The sequence below is a fragment of the Buteo buteo genome, chromosome 2 (genome assembly GCF_964188355.1).
Source record: "Buteo buteo chromosome 2, bButBut1.hap1.1, whole genome shotgun sequence".
Lineage (NCBI taxonomy): Eukaryota > Metazoa > Chordata > Aves > Accipitriformes > Accipitridae > Buteo > Buteo buteo.
Genome location: NC_134172.1, coordinates 47523990 through 47530112, shown reverse-complemented (window position 1 = coordinate 47530112; position 6123 = coordinate 47523990).

Here is a 6123-nt window from a genome sequence, read left to right as displayed (position 1 = left end):
TGAAGGTTTGCTGAGATGCTCAGAGGGAAATGAAGTCGTATTCAAGCTCGATGCCCCCGAGGCTCGGGACACCAGTGGATCCACAGTGAATCTGGGAGAGCAGGCTCTGTCTGCAGCGACCGGCCTGTTCCCATGCAGAGGTAGAAAGCGAGTTTTCTGTCTCTGGAAAGGTCTTGGAGAGAGCCGCGGTAACGCTCTGCGGGGATCCAGGGCACACAGCACCCATGCAAACCACACCAGCCGCGTGCTATGTGAGTCACGGGCAGCACCACTCTGCGCTCCCGCCTGGCACCATCCGCGCTCCCTTTCAGCCTCCCGAAAAGTCGCCTGAGCGCAGTTGTTTTAAGCCACACACAGAGCTGTGGATGGTGCAGGAAAACCCGTGTTCACCCTGGCCCTGCCTGCGAGGTGCGAGAGCAGGCAGGGAGGAGCTGGGCTGTCTAAGCTGGCTGCAGAGCCCCACTGCGGCCCCTCGCCTCTCCCAAAGCACCTCCCGAGTAAGATGAGCTCGGACAACTCCCGCTCAAGAGGCCAAGGGAGGGAGCCAGCTAGCTCCCTGAACCACCAACGCTAGTTCTTAGCCCCTCTAAGCCCAAATAATTTGAGCAATAATTTTGCAGCTGTTCAGGATTTTTTTTTCTGTGATGCTATGCACAGTTCCCAGTGGAGTTTTCCCAGGCTTGCCTGTGGCTTTTCCTAGCCACCTTCTATGAATGTGGTAGCATGGCTGGATGGTTAAACAAAGTCTTTGTCAAGAAGGAGCAAGGAGCAAAGAGTGTAACGATCACCAGCTAATATGGTTTCATGGTCAGACAAACCCGTTACCTTCCTGAGACCACGGCATCTGTGCTGGCAGGGCACATCTGGGTGTCTCCAAGGTAACGGGGGCAGCACCATATGCCATTTTGATTTTGAAAAGTGTATCATTTAGAGGGACTGCTTTACACATTAGATGAGAAACTGTCTCAACAACAGATCTCAAAATGAGACATCAGTGCTAAAGCTTTTTTATGCTGGGGGGTGGGATTGTTCTTCATCCAACATCCAGTATTTTTAACCAATGATCAAGTTAAGGATACACAGACACACACACGCATTTATTTGCTTGTAAAGTTTGCAGATGGTGCAGGATTAGGGGGATAGTAATTAATAAAGAGAGATCTGAATCCCTTGATTTACACAGTCATGGTCCAAGAAAAGGGTGTTTCTGATTCATCCGAGTGCTGGGGTTTGTATCTAGAAGGGAGAAAGAGTGGAAGAAAAAATTGGACTTTTATTGAGAGAGTGGGGTCTCTGCCTCAGGAAGGATGGACTCTGAAAAGGACAGAGGTGTTTAGGATGAGATACAGGTAGAAACTCAGTGTTGAAGTTCAAGCTGCTATAGCAGCTGCTGGGAGTGAGGGAACCCAGGGGGATGGGTGTCCTATGGGGCACCCAGGCTGTGCCGCCCCAGGGGGGTTCACCCTCTCCTGTGGGCTTGGGTTGTCACGACATGGGTGGGCTCTCAGCGACTGTCCGCTCTCACACAAGACTGAAGTTCAGTTATTTCCAAAAGCTGGTGGAGGAGGGAGGCCAACAGACCCTCTGCGGTGTGGAGCGATCATAAAAGCTGCCTTTTCTTGGGGGAGCAGGCTAGGGAATGGTTGCTTGTCTAATAACCCAGTAAATCTCTTGGATACAGGACATGGGTGGTAAGAACTATTTCTGGCTGAAGATGGGAGAGCTTTAAAAATAGCCCTGAGAAATTAAAAAATTAAAAGAAAACCCTAACTCATTTGAATCATCACAGTTCATGTCCTGCAAAAACAATGCTCCAGTCTGACAAGCAATCCAGAGTTTCCAGCGCTTATCTAAAATGTAAACCGGAGGAATGAGTAATCACCTCTGAAGGACTTAATAACTCTTTGTCCCTTCCTCCATATACTCGCATTTGAGTCATCATAGCAAGGAGGATACAGTAGGTATTTGTGGGAGGCATAAAGCCCGCACGCTCAGGGAATGTATGGTTCCTCTGTAGATGTTACTGTTTTCTCTGGCATCTTAAACACTGCTTATAAAGAATTTCTCTCCCTTTGGGCTGTGACCCCCAGCTTTTTGTCTTGAGTCAGACAAATGGAGACAAAAGCATCCTGGCAGCATTAATTTACTCTAATTATTGGATTGGGGGTGTGCAACTTCTTCAGCATATTTATGAAAATTCAGTGTGTTCCGTAAGTGACCTGGGTGGGCTTATTTCCATGTGAACAATGAAGAAAACCTGGGAGAGAAAAGTCTGTTCCCACACACAACGCATTGAACGAAATCACCCACATCCAGCATTTTGTCTACCTTAGGGACTTGGGGCTTGTCCCTCTTTAGGGACAGTGGCTGGGGAAGCAGGGCATGGGAATTCATCATGCTCTGAAACCAGATGCAAAACTCAATTTTGCAGCTCATCTGCTTCTTAATATCTTCTGGGTCCCAGCACCAGACTCAGAGCCACAGTGCTGAGTGGGAGCCCAGCTCTCTCCCCGTTCGGCTTGATCCTTATAGCCTTAATTTCCCATCTTTTTCAAAGCTGCTGCAAAGGAAGGCTGAAGTATCAGGGTCTCCTCTATAGCCTATTCCTTAGTAAAGCATTGAGGCCCATTACCAACAGATACAAGAGATAGTGGGGAAAAGAAGAGAAATTTGAAGGCTTTCTGAGCGGTTTGTTTGTAATCAGTGGTGGATAGGCAGTGATTTCTCTGGGTAGGGTTTGGTCTCAGAAATCCATTCAAGCTTATAATTATCTTGGTATATGTGGAAAGTCATATTTGTAGTCCCTGAAACCCATTAAAGCCTCACACTTTTCTAAAAGGGAGAAAAAACCCCTTCAACTTTACTTTCTCAGAGGTGGAATAGCTTTCTGTTCCTTGTCAGCTCTTGAAATCTGTCTCCTCTCCGCTGCCTGTCTTTAGCTGCCAAGGGAGAAAGAATGCAGGTCCACTGGGACAGAAAGGGAAAGAAAAAAATATTTCTGGGGAAAAAAAATAATGAGTCAACCTATTTCCATCCTTTTGCAACAGATATTTCTCTGTGAGGACATGCAAGGGGAAAGGTGAGTCAATCTGTGAAACGGAGGCAGGATTATAGCAGAAGCTTTTGCTAATGTCTATAGTGGTGACATTTTGGGAAGCACAGAGGTCCCTGTGCTGCTGCAGGTATATCAGAGCCCGTGGCCTTCTTTGGTCTCCATTGGTTTCCTTGGGCTCTGCCCCGCTACTAGTTTTCCCTCAGGGAAAGGTCTCTGCTCTTCTACTTCAAAGCACTTGCTCATGGCTAAGCTGGATCTGCCCGGTGATACCAGCAAATTGAGAAAATGTCTGTACGGTCCAGCGTGAGCCTCAGGGGAGCCCCTCTTGCTGCTGCTCTGTGCCTTGCAACCGGGACTAAACAGCTTTTCCTCTTGCCTAAGCGCAAGGCAAGAGGGAGCAGGCTCAGGAGGTCTTTGATATTAGAAATCGTGGGTCATATGGCCTGAGACCCTAATATGAGACCTGACTCTTTTGGAGGCCTGTATTTTGCCTGTAAGCTGGGGGCAGTCCCACCTCCCTGCTCTCCTCTGTATCCTTTTGCTGCCTACACCATATGGGATTTTCTTGGAGCAGGGACCATCCGTCGTCCTGTAGAGGTGGCATCAGTCTGAGCGAAGGACTGGCCTCAGCTAAAATCAGGGAAACCTCAGGGAAATCTGCGTGTGAATGAGCGACGGAGCTCTGTTTTGAGCTGTCAGCATGGCTGTGGGAACGTAGGCAAGGGTGGTTAGGGGCTAGAAAAGAAAAAAAGAGAGAGAAGAAAAGCAGTTTCCACTATTCAGGTAATTACTGATTTTCCAGAATGAAGTAGAAGGGATGCTACCGATGGGGGCCGGGGCTGTGCTGACGGGCTCAGGACTACCCAGCTGAGGTACAACATAGGAATGGCCCTGTGGATTTGGGGGGGACATCCTGGGCCTCCTCAGCAAATGGGTCCATAGCACACTTGGTTCTCAGGTCTCGCTGCATTTTTAATCTGATTTTTGCACTGTGAACATCATTAAAAAACTTCTGGAGGGGAAGGAGGGGAGCAGAAATCAAATCAAAATTTCAAAATGATGAGATTGGAGCATATGTTTTGAGGCTCAGTGGATTTAACATACTGGTTTGGCCACTGATCCCTTAAGTCTGCCTCCCACAGCAGCCATCCATGCCTGTTTCTGATGGCAAATTCTTCAAATGTCAGGCATGCATTTTAAATAGTTACTTGTACGGAGAGGCAATCCAGAGAGACCAGCCGGAGCACTTGGCCTGTCAGTCAAGGCTCGCAATGCCACTGCACCGACAAGAATCATTTTGACAGAAAATTGCATATAAATTGAATAATTTCAAAATTACGAAAGGGAGATGAAAGCAAATGCTTCCGAAATGAAGTGCCACCGGTGAGTCGTGATGTGCAGGGTTCAGCCTCAGGAGCCCTGCAGATCCCTCCTCCGGCACTCGGCTGCTGCCTGCCTGACAGCCACAGGCTCAGTCCATCTTTGTGCTGAGGCTGATACTAGGTTATTGCTAATTACCTAATAATGCTAATTATATTAGAAATATTAGGTTATTAGCTGCCCCGGGGGACTGACCTAAAGAAAAATGTTCTAATGTGTCCAACGCTGCAGTGCCCAGGACAGCCGGGGGGTCAGTGAGCTCAGCGGCAGCAGTGGGGGGGCCCAGGACTTAGTTTCCATACCACTTTCTCCCACCCAAGGGTGCCATAAAGGGGGGTGTGCTGAAGCCAAAATCAGACTCACTGCTTTTGTGTGTAACCTTCAATCCACTTCTTTTCCTAGCTATAGATTTGAGTAGCAATGAAAGGTGCTGGGAGACGTACCATATTAAAAATAAAATGCTCTCGATGAACCAAGGGGGTGTGAAGGAGCTGGGGTGCTGGGACTAGCAGAAACCTGTGCTGGGCAGAGCGTTGTGTTGCAGTCGTTGCTTGCGCTGATCCCATGAAACGTCACTGTAGGACCGTGCGTGGTCGGTGAGCTAGAGCTGGGCTCGGGGACACAGGAGCCTCCTCCCGGGCTCTGCCGCTGCCCTCCCGTGCTACCTTGGTCAAGTCACTTGGCCAACTTTCCCTAAGCTGCCTCCTCTTGTCTTTTTAGACTATCGTGTCTTCAGCGTCCTTCACAATAGTTTGTACTGCACCTTTGTGGGACTTTAAAAAATGCAAATATCATTAAAGAATAATGCTGATCAGCCCTGTTTGATTTACAGTTTCCTGGCTGAGGTAGTTGCCCAGGTTGGAGAGCTGGAAACCCCCCACGCCTGAGACGCAGTGCTTCCTCCTGTCCCCAAGCCGGGTTGTCAGGGGCTGGAGCTGGGACAAGGCTGGGGCAAGTGACGGCATCTCCTGGCTCAGTGGGGGACTGATGGATTTTGCTTGGCCATAGCCCAGGGCTGCAAGGGGGAAGTTATATGAAGGCAAAAAACAGCTTTGCAGACTGACAGCTGCCTGTATGCCCTGCTTGGCCATGGAGGGCTGGCGAAATGTGCTGCTTTCCAAAGCGATGCCTCCACCTCCTCTTCTCCCAGAGGCCTGAGGAAATGGCGTTTAGGATGCACCCTACACCCGCCTGCTGAAGGGGAGCTGCGTTGGCTGGGCACTGCGGGGCTCACTGTGCTGCAGACCTGCCACGCGGTGCTGGTGGGTGCGAGGGTCTCCTTCCCCAGGTCACCCCTCTCCTGGCTGCCTGTGGGTACTGTGTGCCCTGGAAAAGCAGGCGCCTGAACACCTTAAAAATGGTTTTAATGCGTTAATGCCTTTTAAGTGGGTAAGAAAACTTCTCCCAGGGCCGCATCTGCTCCAGGCACTGAAGTGGTACAGCTCTTTGCTGGGCTGTTACTGAAGGGCGAAGCAAAGTTAATAAAAACCTGCACAGGGCATTTTCTCGGGCGCCTGTGAGCAGATCTGTAGTTCGCCTTCCTGGCTCTGGGGCCAACATGGTCCCTGGGGCTCTGCCTGTCCCTCTGCTTGTCTGGCACTGTGGTCACTGGGCGCTTGGGAGGAGCACATGTCCTCAGCCTCCTTTACCTGTGCCTCTTGGCTCAAATCGGTCCTCGGTATTAAAAA